Source organism: Leptonychotes weddellii, chromosome 11 (genome assembly GCF_054177405.1).
Source record: "Leptonychotes weddellii isolate Sample4059 chromosome 11, ASM5417740v2, whole genome shotgun sequence".
In the NCBI taxonomy this organism is placed as follows: Eukaryota; Metazoa; Chordata; class Mammalia; order Carnivora; family Phocidae; genus Leptonychotes; species Leptonychotes weddellii.
Genome location: NC_138379.1, coordinates 80,325,951 through 80,343,782, shown reverse-complemented (window position 1 = coordinate 80,343,782; position 17,832 = coordinate 80,325,951). Strand labels below are relative to the sequence as shown.

The 17,832-nt window shown below is 49.4% G+C and overlaps 1 protein-coding gene across 10 annotated transcripts in view; it reads left to right on the top strand.

The window, feature by feature from the left end:
• The window catches only part of GRIK4 (glutamate ionotropic receptor kainate type subunit 4), a 411,473-nt gene that overhangs the window by 48,117 nt on the left and 345,524 nt on the right, over positions 1-17,832 (top strand). The gene's annotated exons all lie outside the window — the stretch shown is intronic.

The window sequence follows — 17,832 nt, the reverse complement described above, 5'->3', positions numbered from 1 at the left end:
CCTCAGTTTGTTCCCTGAGATTAAGAATACCTCATATCAGTGAGGTCATATGATACATGTCTTTCTCTGATTGACTTATTTCGCTCAGCATAACACCCTCCAGTTCCATCCACGTCATTGCAAATGGCAAGATCTCATTCCTTTTGATGGCTGCATAATATTTCTTTGTATATATATACCATTTATGTTGAATTCTGATATGGAGCAGGATGTGTAGGCTTCTCTAAATGGTAATGCTGCTCAGTGTCAGTCACTGGAACAAGAGGAAGGTTGTTAGCCAGGAAACAGGAGTGGTCAAGAGGACCTCAAGGTGGCAGGGGAGAAACTCTGGGCCCTACTCTGGTGAATACAGACTTGGAAGAAGCTGGGCATAGGGAATGGTACTCTCTCCATGCAGGTGGGCGGGGGCTAGGAAGGGTGAAGTGGGAACCTCAGAGTGGGTCTAAGTGGACCAACAGAGGCCGGGTTGGGTAGATGAGTGTCCCTCTTGTTCCTTTCCCCTTCCTATTTCCAGGCTGTTAGAAAAGTCTTATTGAATCATTCCAGTCTCACGAGTTGTGCGATTGGGATTAAGGCGAAGGACCTGTGTCCGCAGCAAGGCATTCTTTGAAGGGGGTGGTGGCTGTTTCTGATACCCCCCTGTTGATGTCAGCAATTATGAGTGGGACAAGATGAAGCTTAGGGGTCAAGGGTCAGGGAAGAAAGAGCCTGCTGCCTGCCTCACTGGAAAGCCTCCCTCTTCTGCCAACCATGGAAGGTTAGGGTTTGAGGATTTTGAAACCTAATTGTCCACAACAATGTGAATTTACGTAACACTACTGAACTGCACACTTGAAAATGATTAAGAAGGTAAATTTTATGTCGTGTATTTTACCAATAAGAAAAATAACTAACAATGGCTCGTAGTTTATGAGTCAAAAGGCTTATAAGGGTTCTGAGAATAGACAGTATTTCTCTGCCCTATCCTTCCTTAACCCCTCAGCCTCCCCTCTTCGAAGCAACGGCATTCAACGTTTTCTCTTTTTTTCTGACATTTACAGATCTCTAGAGTTAAATAATATGTATGTATCGCTTAGTTTAATGCATTAATTATATTATCCATTGACTTTCTATTTATGCTAATGAGGATTTAGTTCTCTTACGCTGCCATCCCCTCTGACTCTTACCCTCTATATAGGGTATTTAAACTAGTTAAATCGATATTCAGGATTTACACTGTGCCTACTTGACTGTGATTCACAACTGACTATTATATTATGGTTATGTTTCCTTTTTTTTTTTCTTTTCTTTTCCTGAAGTTCACAGCCACCTTGTCTTGCTTAACTTTTTTGCTTTGATTTTCTTTGTACTTACCAATAGCCTCTGAGAATAATTTTCCTGAAGGTCAGTCTCATCAATCAATCCGTTCCGACACGTGTCTCGGAGACTTTGCTTCTGGACGCCGCTGTCGTGTCCGGTTGGCTTGTGCTTAGGTCTGTGGCACTGCTGTGACCCTAGGACTTCCCTCTGCTCTGGTCCCAGGAAATCCCTTTGCCTTTCTGTAATATACATTCTTTATTTCTAGGATCTCGCATCCTCTTCTTTTTTGGCTTGCTCCATTGTTTTGATGGAGCACATTTACCAGGAGTGTTCTCAGGTTCAAAAGACGTGCAGTAGCCAAAGGCCTGGTGAGGACAGGCCGTGGTGTGGCGCTCTGCACTCTGGGCTGGTGCCTTCCGAACCTGGGGCACAGCAGCGTCCTCTCCCCTGGGTAGGATCTCCTGTTTTCTGTAGCCCCCGTGGTCTTTTTTTTATCCTTTCATCCTGCTGCAGGATTTTGATTTTTAGGAAGGCAGCGCCCTCACCCATGTCACACTAGTAAGGGGCAGAACTGTGACTTGAACCCAGATCCATGGGCTCAAGTCCAGTGTCATCTTCCGTCTGAGCTATGATCTGTACTCCTTCTACCATAGCCAGGTCTAGTGCAGTCTGGTCCTCACCACTCATCGGCCATCCGGCCTCACTCAACACACCTCACCTCTTCTCCCCTTCCTCCCTAGCCAGCCCCATTGCGGATGCGTGTGTCCCCAGCCCCCTGCACCCGTGCCTGGGCCCTGTCCAGGGAGGGCATAGTCTCCCAGGGGAAAACCCCAAGGTCTGTGAGATGACCTGGCGTTTTGTCCTTTTCTCGGTGGCCGGTCTGCTTGGTGGCGGGGAATGTGGTTTATAAGGATCAAAGTCATCCCTGCCTCCTCCCTTTGTCTGTCACACAGCCCTGCTCAGGCCCCTTTGAATTGGCAGGAGGTCAGTGGAGGGGATCCCCTCTACAACATGCCTGGTCGCTTTCCCCTGGAAAAATTCAGGTCTGAGTCAAGCAAGGGAAGGAATAGCGCATAGGGAGAGAGTCAGGCTCCTCTCCATCAAGTCCCTTGTAACTCAGTAGGTGAGAGCGTGTCGTGGCAGCAAACAGGGTGGGAGAGCCTATCTGCCTTGCGGGGCTGTCTCTGGGAGGCCTTGCCTGGCTGACTCCTCCCTCCCCTCCTAAAGCATTGCCTTCCTTGGGAAGTTTTCCAGGCGGTGTGGATGCGAGATGGCCATGCATGCCGGAAGTCATGCATAAGTAAAATCCACAGATAATTCCCAAGCTCTGCTTTAGCCATTAGTTTTCATCTTTCTTCCCACGAAACCTTTCTCTGAACTGCTAAGGGAGCAACGCTGATTGATTTGTGCCTTTCCCCTTTATGTTTCCTCTGCTCCCTCCCTCTGCTTCTGATTAAGCTAGAAATTAGCTACGAAGTGACCCAAGTAAGGCCACGACATATTCTGCAAGAAGATAGACAAGCAAGAGGCCTCAGTAATCTATAAATTAGATAATCAGGCCCAATGCCATTGGAGGTGACTCTGTGCTATTTACTCATTCATTCATTCATTCATTCTATGATATCTTCTTGATCGAATAAAGTTCTAGGCTCTGGTGTGATGAAATCTTGCTTTTGAGGTATTTAAAGTGTATTTGAAGCAGCGTGACCTCTTGCAGATTGTAGTCACCCCAGGGTCGCTGGCCCAGCTGTTTTGCTCACTCGGTATGGGGTCCTCCGGGTCCGGCTTGGGCTGCAGGACAGGCAGTTTCCTCAGAATGAGAGCCCCGTGAATGTTTGTTGTTGATGGTGATGCTTGATCAATAAAGCTGATCCTGCCATTGTCATCAGGGGATAAATCAGTACTTGCGTGTGTGAGAATTTCCCCTTGAACGTGTTTCTGAGGATGCTCAATCAGACTCTTTATGGTTTCCAAGAGCTGGGGCATGATGAAAAGGGCCTTGGCAATTTGCTGCTGTGGAGAAGTTGAACAGAAAGCAGGGAGTCAATGAATTAGGGCCCCGCGGCTCACCCATGCTACCCCACAGCTGCTGAGGACCCTGGGCCTCCGCTCAACAATCTTCAGCGCAAGCTTGCGAGTTCTTTGATGGCAGCTCAACTCTTGTCTCTCTGGGTGGGAGGAGGAAGTAGACGCAAGGATGGAGAGTTGGCACTGGAGTATTTGGGCCTCAGAGTGGTTGTGAGCAGGTATGTAAGAGAGCAGAGCAGGAGTCTGTAGGGAAGCGGCTGGGACTGGACTTGGACTCAGCAGGCTGAGGTCCTCCCACCACAGACAGTGTGTGCCTGGGCACGAATCAGGAGCCAGGGAGCCACAGAGGTCCAGGGCTTGGGGTTCAAGAGCCACTCCCAGCCCCTTCTGTGTGGGGTGGCCCGGCCTGACAGCCAAGCCTGTGCTCACACTCCGGCTCCTCCGTACCTCAGAGGCCTGGATGGAAGGTGGCTGAAACACGGCTGATGGCAAGGCCTTGGGACTCCAGCTGACTCTACTCCACCGGCCCAGGGATTGGGGGTGTCACAGCTCCGAGAGCATCTCCTGTGACATGTCCTCTCCCCTCCAGGACCAACCCCGGGGCCTCCAGGACAGATTCCCTGATGTGAGATTTAGTCCTTTGTTACCTGTCTTCTCTGCAGCCTTACCTGAAGCTTCCTGAGAACAAGTCAGGAAGCTCTTCCCTAGTCCAGACGCGCTGTGACATGCGCCAGGCGTGAGGTAGGGGCTCCCTAAGTGCTGGGTGAATGGAGCAGGGCACTGCGTGGTTGTACCTGAACAGATGGGGGGCAGGGCAGGGAGCAGGTGTCCACGATGGAGTCACTGGGCGAGATGGACCGCCGTGGTTCTAGGTCTTCTTCCAGGGAGGGAAGGACGGAGGGATGGCAATGACAATGAGCAAACACTAGAACGGGGCGTGCTCCGCACCAGGGCCTGTTGGAACGCCTTACACAGGGGCCCTTGTTGAATCCTTTGTTTTCCTCATTTAATTCTTAGCACAGCCCTATGAGGCAGGTGTTCTCATTACTCCCACTTCACAGATGAGGAAATGGGAGACCTGGCTTCCCCGTGTGCGTTCTTCACATCTCTTCCTTGGCGAAGGCTCAACTACCCTCTACCTCTCTGTCACTGCATTTCTTACTCTTTCTGGCTGTTTGCTTGTCCCGCTTCCCTAGGACTGACTGTAGGCTCTGTCTGCGCAGGGACTAGGTTTGTCTTGCTCATATTGAACCCCTGGTGCCCGGCATGCCGTTGGTACGGAGTAGATGCCCAGTACACGTCTCTGAATGAATGAATGAACAGACTGCGAGAGGGTCACTTGCTCTCCACTGAAGCATTCCACCAGGCTGCAGGGAGGATGGCTCTTTCTTCTGTGACTCCCCACAGGGCCCACGAGCAGAGGGGCGTCCCAGGACCAGGCACCTCTGTTGAACCCATGTTTGTTGAGCGCCTACTGTATGCCGCCTCCATATTGAGTGCCAGGGAAGGCGTCCCTACCATCAAGGAGTTTCCAACATCTTCCGCAAAGAAATCCCTTCACTTGAATCTCTCCTAAAGCTCTCTTGTGCTTTTGGCGAATAGCCCCCACTTTGCCTTCTAGGGCTTCTAGGAAGGGGCGAATGAGTGCCATTCTCGGCAGCCCTCTCAGCCTCAGAGGACCCTGCCACAGCCACCCCCAGCCTCAGGTAGACCAGCCGAGATGATTCAGTTATGTACCTTAATGCTTGGATCTTTTGCTTGCTCCTTTTTGAGGACATGAATATTTTTTTTTTTGCAAAATCTGAAGCATATGTTTTCTGCTCAGCCTGTGGCGGGCCGAGGGTATCTTTCCATTTACTGTCTCCAGTCTCTCCTCTCCTCTCCCTGCCCAGCCACTGCCTTGTACCTGATGTAATGTGCACACCTTACTTGGTGGCTCCTCATGGAGCTCATCTGCATCCCTTCTCTCTGGCGCCTCGGTCTTCCCACCATCTTCCACGCTCTCCTTCCCCACTGGGACATTTTTGCAGGAGATGCCAAGGGTTTTCTGACTGGGGTGTGCTTGTGAGAGTGTGAATGTGTCTGGGGCACGTGCCTCAAACCCTGCCCCAGGCACAACTCTATATACAACGCCTCCTCTTGGCCAGTTCTCTGCCCTTTTCCCTCCAGACACCACCAGCCTCTCTGACCCCCTGCTCGGCACCGCCAGGGACGCTGGCGGGCCTCAATGTGCTTATGGACTGAGCAGCAGACAGCTATTGAGGGGGACCCTGAGCAGAGTGGCTCAAACGTGGTCCACACAGCATTTCGCTGCCGCTGCAAGACACAGCCCCTTGCATTTTTGAGGCGGCGACCATAAGAAAACAAAGTATGAGTGGTCATAATTTCCTGGGCTCCTGAGCAAATTTGTATTTCGTTCTGGTTATTGAATGTGTTGCCTAATTGTAGCTATAAAAAGGAATAGTCCATCTTCCCCATGAAAGCCTGCTGCTGGCTAATTGTTGTTTAATTAGTTGATTCCAGTGGTCGAGGGGTGAGTTTGGAATTACAATTACAACTCCTATTATTTCAGGGAGATTGCTGAATTAATTAGTAGGACAATAGGATTCCTCATTATTGACATCTTAAGAATCCACAATAATAACTTTAAAATGGGTTGCAATAATGGAGGTTGGTCATAGATTTGTCTTCTCTGCTGGGTGAGGCTGGACTTCAGGAGGACCAGGGCCTCCTGTTCTGCCCCTCCTTCCAGGGGAGGGGATGGGAGTCTGGAGAGGCAGGTGCTCTTGGTGAGAGTTTTGATTCTCACCAAGTTTTGACCAGGGGTAGTAGGGGAGGCAGGGAGGTATCTCACAGCTGTGCTTGGCTTTCTCATGACCTGAGCGGGTAAAGGCCAATGGTGATGTAAGATGGGAGAGAAGAGGAAGGAAAGGGTCCAGCCAAGAATGTGCAGGGTTTAATTCAAGGTCAATGAAGAGGAACTTTGCTTATAGCTCTGGTGATCATGGACAGCCCATTGGACAGGGGCAGGTGGCAGGGCTTCCAGAGAGTCAGGCCCAAGTGGTGACAAGGCCAAGGTCATGCAAGGAGCTCTTGGAGCTGGGTGGGTCCTCGGGAGCCTGTGTTCCCAAAGCCCCTCTGTGACTATCAGCCTGTGCTGGGCCAGGGACAAGGTTGGTTGTTGTTTGGTTCCAGGTGACCTCCAGCCTTCTGCTTCAGATCTTACTTTAGCTCCCGCTGGGCATGCCCAGGTTGGGGTGGGGAGCTGGGAGGATTCTGCTCCCTCTCCTTCCTTGTCATTTTCCCCCCTCTCCCCAGGAGTCTCCAAAAGCATCTTCCACTCTGGATATAAAAGAGAAAAATTGCACTGTAGCTTCAGCAAGAGAGGTGATAATGAGGATATAGGAGAAACTGTTTATCTAGGTAGTTAATACATGAATCATCCTGAAGGTCACGTGGCATCTTTCTTTCAAAGAGAGATTCCTACCCCTGCCTTAGCTGCACACGTGGAGAAGTGGGGCAGGGCATAGTTCTGTCCCGAATTCTGGATCTTGTGGAGTTGGAGCCTGGAGACATTAAGCCTGGGATGGAGGTGGGGGCAGGTGAGTAGGCTGTGGCCTCAGAGGAGGGTGGGAGGGAGTGAGGTCCTGTGGAAAGCACTGCATGGGGTGATGGAGATCTCTTGGTTTGGAAGGACCTTCTTCCTTCAGGTTCTGAAGACAGTCGCCCAATGAAAGCTGGATGGGAGCCCATTCCAGGCACCATGTCCTGGGTGTGCATCTTCCCCTCTCCCCCACCAGTGTGCCACTCTGCTCTTCCAGGGCTAGGCGTCCTCCAAGGGGGCAGAGGGCCCGGGGTTTCTTAGAAGGCACATCACTAAGATTTAATGGGACATTTCCTGCCAGACAGGGGGATTGTAAAATGCAACTAATTCAGATAGCTAGGGGAGCACAGAGTCATTTTGCCTGTCGGCTAGCAAAGGCCAGACATGAAATTATGCCAGTCCCTGTTCTCCTCTCTCCAGCCCTCCCCAGCCTCACCCCTGGGCTGCAGCTGGGCTGCCCCCGGAGCCGCTGCCGGACAGTGTCCCTCCCGACCGGCAGCCCAGTGTGCCGCTCAGCCCACAGAGGGTAGATAGCAGCGCTGAGAGCTTAATGAGAAACGCCACGCCAGGCAGGGTCCAGGCGGCCACGAGCCCCTGTGCAGTGCAGACTCCTTGGCTCTGGCCCTGGGGACCACAGCCGCAGCCCAGGCATCCTTTTGATCCCCTTGATCCCCTGCAGCGGGTTTTCCAGAGCCTTGATCTGTCAGGATCCTATCCCTTTGGCAGGGGGAGCGAAACAGCTCAAGGAAGTCAGTTGGAGAAGGGGGTGCGGTGTGTGAGTGAGTGCATGTGTGTGCATGTGTGTGCGAGAGACAACGAATCAGAGACAGGCAGACAAAGGGAGGGAGAGGGGGCAGAGCGGGAAAAGGAGAGAAATAAGGCTGGGGGCAGGGAAATAGAAGGGCAGTGGTGGCCTTCCCCAGGACAGGGTATTTGGCCAAGGCTGGTCTTATCTGTGAGTCTACAGACCCATAGGAGCTTAGAACTGAGAACATGGATGGACAGGGGAAGGCACAGCCCACAGTCCTCTGGGGCTCTCTGGTCTGCGCCTTCACGATTGGGCTGAGAACATGCTGGATTAAAGACTCCCAAGAAGCCCGAGAGAGGTGGGGGTTTAGAGCTGCCCGTATGTAGGCATGAGATGGAACCGTCTCTAGATGTGGACTCCAGAAGGCTCTGCCTCTTACAGTGGGTGTGACCTCTCTGAGGTCACATGAAAGTGAGGATGCTGTTGCCAACCTCCCAGGATTGTCGTGGGTGAACATGAGACAACACAGCCAGAACCTCTGGGACGTACCAGTTAGGCGATGATGTCAGCCACCTTCCCTCCCTTCTGTGCGAGAGGTGCCTAATGCAGGCTTGGCTCTCAGTACAAGCTGGTATAATCAGCCTCTGGAACCCGAGAACCATCTGGGAGCTGCCCAGCGGGACGTGGGGCTGGGCCCAACCTGCCAGTAGGCCCCTACACCGCCTGCCACGTATCCCTTCCTTTCTTGCGTGGCCCAACTTTGCCCATGCCCACAGGTGGTGGAGAGGGTTGCCGACGCCAGCTCCCCAGCGGCTGGGTTTGAGCCCACTCCCTGGCCTCTGCAAGTTCCAGGTTAGCTGCTCCATCCAGAGCGGGGGTGAGGCTGGGGCATCCCACAGGCCGTGCGGGGCCTTCCCTGTGTCTGAGGCCCACAGGCAGACTTCTTCCTGAAGACACATTTGTGGAGTACGTACTGTGTGCCAGGCCCTGCCTCTGGCACCGAGGATTCTGCAGAGGGTGAGACTAGCTGAGGATGACCAGGGGTGAGTGAAGACGATCAGGATGTGATAAGTGTCATGGCAAAATGAAAACCCTGGGACGGATGAGGTGTGGGGTGCAGGATGAGGTGTGGGGTGCAGGATGAGGTGGGGGGCTTTCCAGGGGGAACTGACGGGGCATCTTTCTGAGGAGGTGACATTTTTATGCTGAGACCCAGAAGGTCAGAAGGAGCCCTCCACACAGAGGTCAGCACAGAGCCTTCTGGCTGAGGGGAATTAGGCTGGAGCAAAATCCCCCACGTGGGGCATGCTTGGTGTCCTTGAGAGACGGAAAGATAGCCAGAGGGGCTGGCTCATGGCAGACAAAGGGTGGGGGGTGGTGTGCGGCGAGGTCTTGCGGGCCGGGCAGGAATTTGGATTCTACCCTCAGATGAGATGAGAAGGCAGTGGAGTTTGAAGCAGGGAGGGACATAATCTGATTTATATTTGCAAAAATAATTCTGACTGCCCTTTAAGAATAAATTATAGGGGAGGAAAAGTTAAGAAGTGACGGGCAGTAGGCTGACTGCAAGCTGACAGAGGCTTGGACGGAGGGCAGCCCTGGCGACCACAGATGTCTGTTGGGCAGGATCCAGATACGTGTGCCTTCCTTTCTGATGAAGGTACACTTCACATATGCTAAAATGCACCGTGGAGTGTGAGGTTCTGTGAATTTTGACAAATGCACACACTGTGTGACCAGAGCCACTCAAGTTACGGAACGTGCCCGTCACCTCACACATTCCCCTGTGCCCGTTGTCAGCCCCTCCTCCCACCTCCCACCCCTGGCCAACCACCGATCTGGTTTTGTCCCTATGGGTTTGCCTTTTCTAAAAAAGTCATGTAAATGGAATCATACGGTATGTGGTTTTTGGAGTCTTTGTACAATGCGTTCCTTCAGTTAGCGCAAAGCATCCGAGAGCTTACATGAGGTGTGGGCGTGCAGGTATAAATACGTAACTCACTCCTTCTTACAGCTGGGTAGTATTCCATTCTATGAAAATACCAGTTTTCACCACCTGAAGGACATTTGGGCTGTTTTTCATGTCTGGCAATGTCAAGTAAACCCTCGAGTACAGGTTTTTATGTGAATATAAGTTTTCACTTCACCTGGGTCAACACCAAGGAGTGGAATTCTTGGGTCATCCAGTAAATGTAGGTTTCACTTTGTCAGAAGCCCCTGACCTGTTTTCCAAGGTACCATTTTGCATCCCCACTTAGCAATGGGTGAGAATTCTAGTTGCTCTGAATCCTTGTCAACACTTGGTGTTGTCCATTTAAAAGAAAAATGAAATTTTTTCCTCCGTTCTAATAGATACATAGTGATATCTCATTGTGGTTCTAATTTGCCAGTGCCCAAGGACTAATGATGTAAGTGTCTTTTCATATGCTCATTGGCAATCCCTCTATCTTCTTGGGTGAAGTATCTGTTTAAGTCTTTTGTACATTTTTGTATGGCTTGTTAGTTTTCTTATTATTGAGTTGGGAGTTCTTTATATATTCTGGATGTAAGTTATCAGAGATGTGATTTGCATAGGTTCTCTCCCACTCTGTGGTTTGTCCTTCCTTTCATGCTCACTCGCTCTTGCTCACTCTCTCCTAAGTCATAAGATCAAGGATATTTATGAAAATAGAACAAAGACTAAAGCAAACATAATTCTTTTATCACAGACCACTCCTCTGTTGTCAGTCAGAGCATGGTTTCAGAAGACGGCCTCTATGAGAATCTTATCGCGATGGACCAGATCTTGTAGTTTCTATGTTTTTTAATTAGAGCAAAACACACATAACACAAATTTAGTATCATAGCCATTTTTAAGTGTACGGTACCGGAGCACTAAATACAGGTACATTATTGTGTAAGCAGTCTCTAGAGCTCTTTTTATCTTTCAGAACTGAAATCTTGGCACCCATAAAGCAAAATCTCTGCATTCCCTGCGCCCCCAGGCCCTGGCAACAACCGTTCTTTCTGCCTCTCCGCATTTGGCTATTTGTTAAGTGGCATCATACAGTGTTTACCTTTTTGTGACTAGCTTATTTCACTGAAGATAATGTCCTCAAGGTTCACCCATGTTATAGGATGTGACAGATTTTCCTTCCTTTTTAAGGCTGAATGCTATTCCAGTGTATGTTTATGCCACATTTTTTTATCCATTCGTATGTCAAAGGACATTTGTTTACACTTTTTAAAGATTTTTATTTATTTATTTGAGAGAGAGAGAGAGAGGGCGTGCACACATGCGTGAGCAGGGGGTGGAGCACGGGGAGAAGGAGAGGGAAAGAATCTTGAGCAGACACGCTGCTGAGGGCAGAGCCCTGACATGGGGCTTGATCTCACGACCCTGAGATCATGACCTGAGCCAAGATAAGGAGTTGAATACTTAACTGACTGAGCCGCCCAGGCGCCCCTTGCTTACGCTTTTTGATTATTGTGAATAATGCTGCTATAAAATTGGTTGTAAGCATATCGCTTTCAGACCCTGCTTTCTACTCTTCTATTTTCTTTTTTTTTTTTTTTAAAGATTTTATTTATTTATTTGACAGAGAGACACAGCGAGAGAGGGAACACAAGCTGGGGGAGTGGGAGAAGGAGAAGCAGGCTTCCAGCCAAACAGGGAGCCCGATGTGGGGCTCGATCCCAGGACCTGGGATCATGACCTGAGCCGAAGGCAGGCGCTTAACGACTGAGCCACCCAGGCGCCCACTACTCTTCTATATTCTTTTCATTCTTTTGACAGTGCCTTTTGAAGAGCAGAAGTTCTTAATTTGATAAAGTCTAATATGTCAGTTTTTTCATTTATGGATTGTGCTTTGGTATTGTATCTGAGTACTCATTGCCTGATCCAAGGTCACAAATATTTCCTCCTACGTTTTCTTCTAGAAATTTTGTAATTTTAGATTTTATAGTTTGGTCCATGATCCATTTTGAGCTTTTTTTTTTTACATGGTGAGGGGTGTATGGGTTAAGGTGTTTTTGTTTGTTTTGTGTTTTGTTTTGCAAATGGATATCCAGTTGTTTTTAGGACTATTTGTTGAAAAGACTATCCTTCCTCCACGAATTATTTTTATATTAGGTATGTTTTTGAGCTAGGATTGATAGGACTTGTGTTTGGTTGTGGAACACGAGGGAAAAAGAGGAATTAAGCACGACTGAGTTTTGGCTCAAGCATCTGGTTGGATTATGGTGCCATTTTCTAAGATGGGGGAACATAGAGGAGACCAAGTTAGGGAGTTGGGAGTTGTGTTTTGGAAAAGCCCATGAGGCATAAGAGCGTTTGGCAAGGAACAGCTGACAAAGGAGTCTGGAGTTCAGGACGGAAGTAAAGGCTGGAGATACACATTTTGCAAGTCATTGGTGCATAGAGACAGGTATGCCAACACTGAATGCCATGTGCTGAGTGCAGCGATAGAGCTTTGTGCGAGGGGGGCAGGGCTCTGGGTCAGAGTGAGGCGGAAACATGGAAGGGCCTTAGAGGAGGCCAGGTGAGTGGGTCTTAATGAGTGAGTAGGAATTTGCCAAGAGAGGACCCGGGAATGGCATTTCAGGGGAAGGATCAGAATGTGCAGGGGTATGAGGCATAAGGTCTTCAGGAAGCTGTTGGGTTTGGCGCAGCCAGAGGAAAGGTGCACAGGTTAGGAGGATGGGGCGGGGGTGAGTCTGGAAGAAGACAAGGCCAACTCAGGAAGAGCCGGTTTGCAGAGAAAAGAGTTTAAACTTTCTCATGGAGACACTGGGTGAAGCAATGACAGACTTTCTGCGAGGTCGTGACCATGCCTCTGCCCTCACATGTTTGTTTCAGGTAAATAACCAGGGCCATGGTGACGAGTGGGGACCATGCGACAGGAAGGGGGAAGGTCAGGGAGGAGGAGTTTGTTGCTGATGTCTGCACTTGGCAGTGGTGGGAGGGATGGGAAGTTAGAGGGGACAGTGAGGACATTTAGAATAAGTGCGCTCCTCTTAGAGTGTTCCCTCCTTTGGCCCTGCCAGCCAGGCTACCCTTCCTCTGACCCGTAGAATGTGTTTGTCCCTCGGGATCCCTGATTAGATCAAACCCCACAATTTAGATGACTCTCTCTGTGCTCTGCAAACCTGATGTGTAGTTGAAATCAAGGCACCTGCTCGCTCCCCCCTCCGCCCAGGCACGGCAGCGAGGGGGGACCAGACACAGGCCTTCAGTGGACGGCTGTTGGGTCTGATCCTTCATCTGTCGGCCTAATCAGACCCCGTCTGTCCTGACAGGAATACAGATGCGATGCTTCTTTTTCACTCTGTCTGAAATTGCTTTGTAATAACAGTAGGAGTTAGAGAGGCATTTTTATTGATTAAACAATCGAGGCAATTTGTCTTTACAAAACTGAAAATATAGAGGTGTCTCTTTCTCCCTCTGTATACATTACGCATGCTTATTTATTAGAGGCCACAGTCTCTGCTTATAATCAAGCTGATGTTTATGATGGGGCTGCTTTACAATGCCAGGCTGAGATGATATAATGGGAGCTGGAGTGAAAAGAAGCCTAATGTAATGACACTGACAATCAGGGGTGAGAGGCCCCTGGGGAAGGCAGCGCCGGCGGGGATGAGTGGTTGGAGGGAACCGTGGAGCCATTTTTTTTTTTTTTTTAAAGATTTTATTTATTTATTTGACAGAGAGAGAGATAGCGAGAGCAGGAACACAAGCAGGAGGAGTGGGAGAAGGAGAAACAGGCTTCCCACTGCGCAGGGAGCCCGATGTGGGGCTCGATCCCAGGACCCTGGGATCATGACCTGAGCCGAAGGCAGATGCTTAATGACTGAGCCACCCAGGCGCCCCGGTGGAGCCATTTTGATACGGAAAAAGGATTCTTATAATGTCACATGGGGAGAACAACATGGCTTTGGATCTGATGGCTCAAGGTTTGAATCCTAGCTCTGCCGTTTATTGCCGTGTCACCTGGGAGAAGTTAAAGTCAGATACTTAAAGTCTCTGACACGCAAAATAGGGATAATGATGTCTAATAGGATGGCATAGGCAAGTCGCTTACACAGTGTTAGATGTATGGAGTCATTACCGTGATCTTTTCAGAATGGGGTTCTAGGTAGGAATGGGTGTGTTAAGGTGCTTGGTCTGGTAACTTGGGTAGTGAGCAAGTTAGGAGCTGCTCAGGCAAGTTCAGGCCCAGCTCATTCATCTTAGATCCTGCTTGCAAGGCTGGCCTGATGGCTCGGACAGGCAGGTACACCTCGTGTTGTGCTACCTGGAGCCTGCTGGATTACTGGGCCAGGTGCCGGTTAGCTGTGCTGCTGGTGAGTCTTCAGGCGGAGGGAGCAGGCAGCCGGAGGTTGGTGACTTGCCTTTCCAGTTGAGTGGGTCGAGCGTGGCCTTGTTGGGCAAGGATGCCACGGCTAGAGCACCTAGCTGCCTTCGTAAGAGGTCTTTCTAATTCCAAACTGATGTGGTGTAATTGTTCCAGCCCTGCAGGGCTCTGTAGGAAAACCCCTGGCAGTCACTTGGCTGCTGGGTTTGCTAAATCGTTTTCCTGAATTCAGTTTATCACCCTCGATTGTGAGCTTCGGCACACAGACCATGGGCATGCAGACTCACGAGGGCAGGCAGCTGGAGGTGAGCAAGACAGATGTTCGGAGTACCCATCTCTGCTGATGTGTGGCTGGACTTGGCCTGCTCTTGGGGACACCCAGAATCCAGAGGGAGGTGAAAGAGCTTAGGTGGGGTTCTCTGCATGCTTCTGGTCCTCAGGCTTCTTGGTGCCCGGATTCGGGGTCTGTTGGGGCAGAAGCTTCTTGGAGTATGGTATTCTTGGTGTTGAAATGTTAGGGTGAGGTGACGACCCTGCCAGTTACCTTCCTTTCTTACTGCCTGGCAACTGATCAATAATTGCACACTGGTACCTACTGTGTGGAAGCACAGAAGGGCATAGGAGCAGGTGGTGGCAAGCATTATACGAGGTCTTTACTGGCTAATCTGGAGTAGGTTTTCAGAGGGCAGGGAGTTACTGTGAATTAACTAGCCTAGTGAGGAAGGCCTTACAACAGGAGTGGGGTTTGCAGGATTCAGTCTGCAGGGTAGCCTGGGAGGCATTCCAGGAGGTCAAGGGTGTAAGCCAAGGGCAAAGTGTTTAGAATAATGAATGGAAGAGTTTGGTGTCAGGGAATAGTGCAGAACAGTGTTCTCAACATTTGGGTCAGATAATTCTTTGTTATGGGGGCTGCCCTGGCATTGTAGGATACTTAGCAGCATCTCTGGTCTCTACCTACGAGATGCCAGTCATATCCAAGCCCTCCAACCCCCAAGTTGTGACAACCAAATATGTCTCTAGACTTGCCAGACATCTGCTTGCAAAGTCGCCCCCCTGTTGAGAATCGTTGGTGTAGGGGATAATCAGAGGTAAGAGTGAAAGGTTGGCTGGCCATCTGGAAGGGCCTTGGGTTTCTTGTCAAGGTTGGGACTACAGCTCAACAACAACAACAAAATCAACCCGATTAAAAAATGGGCAAAGGACTTGAATAGGCATTTTGCCAAAGATAAAGGACCAATAAGCATATCAAAAGGGGTTTGATATCACTAATCATCAGAAGTACAATCAAAACCACAATGAGATATCACTTCATACTCATCGGGATGGCTACTATCAGAAAAATAAAAGTATTGACAGGGATATGGAGTTGAACACTGTTGGTGCATCCCTGTGGGAAAACAGTATGGCAACTCTTCAGAAAATTAAAGGTAGAATTACTACATGATCTAGAAATCCCACTTCTGGGTATATATCCAAAAATAATTGAAAGCAGGATCTGAAAAGATATCTGCACAACTGTGTTCATAGCAGCAGTATTCACAATAGCCAGGAGGCAGAAGCAACCCACATGTCTACTGATGAATGGATGGATAAACAAAATGTATCATATACATAGAATGGAATATTATTCAGCCTTTAAAAAGGAAGGAAGTTCTGTCACATGCTACAATTTGAATGAGCCTTGAAGACATTATGCTAAGTGAAATAAGCCAGTCACAAAGGGATAAATATGGTATGATTCCACTCATATGAGGCATATAGTCAAGTTCATACATATATAAAGTAGAACGGCGGTTACTCGGGGCTGGGGAGAAGGGGCAAAAGGGAGTTGTTTCATGGGTATAGAGTTTCAGTTCTGCAAGAAGAAAAAGTTCTGGAGATCTGTTTCACAACAATGCAAATATACTTAACATGACTGAACTGTGTGCCTAAAATGGCAAGGATGGTATTTATGATATGTATTTTTTAACACGATAAAAAAAAAATTAAAGGGAGTTGGGACATTATTCTGGAAATAAGGGGGAGATATGGGTAGATGATTCATAGAGGTTTTGCTGCACAACCATCACCAGGATCCATCTCCAGAACTTTTTCACCTTTCAACCTGAAACTCTGTACCCATGAAATACTAACCCTCCATTCCTCCCTCCCCCAGCCCCTGGAGTCACCATTCTGCTCTGTCTCCTTTAGCTGCCTCAAAGAAGTGGAATTATACAATATTTACCCTTTCGTATCTGGCTTATTTCACTTAGCATAATGCCTTCAAGTTCCTCCCTTTTAAAAGCTGAATAATATCCCATTGTGTGTACATACCACATTTTGTTTACCCATTTATCCGTTGATGGGCATGTGGTCACCAAGAGCTTTTGGTCAGTGCAGAACTACCTTCTCTGCCAAGGGTCCCCAAAGACAGACGCAGTATGGGGCCCACTTGGCTGGTAATATAAATGCAACAGGCTGGCCAAGCGGAAGGCAGTGCTTGTTAAACAGCTTGTATGGGGGCCCAAGAATGAGCCCTATTTAGTTATACTACCTCGGTGTTTCTCAGGCTTTACCAAGCCATCCTCATCATGTGGAGGGCTGGTGAAAACACAGATTGCTGGGCCCACCCCCAGAGTTTCTGATTCAGTAGAGAGTCAGAAAATTCGCATTTTTATCAAGTTCCTGGGTAATATTTGCACGGCTGGTCTGGGAGAGCAACCGTACTACGTAATTTTAACTCATTGCCCAGGCCAGACAAAACACTCTGCAGGCTGTGGGTGTTCAGGGCTTGGCCTCTTCCTAGCAGAGCTCAAAATCCTACCTTTGGCCATCTTCAAAATAGTGAAGACCTGTCTAGGGAGGGCTTGACAGATTGGAGACAACTGCTTTTGCCTCAAGATAAAGTCTTAGGAACTCCTATTGGCTTAGCCACTGGAACTTTCTCAGTGCTGGCTACCCCATTCTCTGGAGCCTCTTGAATTAGATGCAGCCGCTGGAGGACAGAGCTCAGAATGTTTGAAAAATGCACAGAGGCATTGAGCCTTTGACCCTTCAGCTTTGGGAGCATTTCCTGTTTGCACTCCCTGCCTGCAGGGGCATATCAGAAGACAAAACATAACCCTTCCCATAGAGGATCCCCTTGGGCCTCTTTCTCCCCCCTGCCTGCCTTGCCCCTCTGGCCACAATCACAGCTGTCCTCAGCAGGGCAGAGCACATTTGTCTCTTTTAATATATATTTAAAAGGTATTGATGGCCAAAGGGGCCGGAGGGACCCATACACAGCCCTGCCCGGGCGGCTGGCATTTTCACATGTAAAGGCTTCTGTCTCCCTCACTCCTAAGAGGTCAGAGCAGGAAGGGGCCTCAAAGGTCATTCTACCCAAACCCCCAAGGCCAGAGAGGGAGGTAAGGGTCACAGGGTCACGTAGCCGAGGAGGGGCAGAGTCGGCTCTGGGACCCTGATCTTTCTTACTGATGCATCTTGCCAATTCAAGGATGTACCTATACTGAAGGTCAAGTTCTGGGGCCAGGAGATCTCAGTGGCCTTTCCATCCATAAAGGATTAATTCCCATTGACTTTTTCTTCTTTCTCTCTAGTGTTTCAGCTCCACCTCAGCGCCTACTCCTTACTCTGCCTCTACTTCCCCTCTCAGCTGGCCTGCTCTTACCCACAGGCCCTGGCACCACAGTTGCTGAGTTCATCTGGCCTGGGCAGAACATCTCCTTGAAGCCTCAGACTGTCTTTCCCAGGGAAATAGCATGAAATCGTCTTACAGCCTCTGCTGTCCTCCCCAGAAGGTGCCCTTGGCTGCATGGATCAGCCTGGTGGCCTGGGTCTGT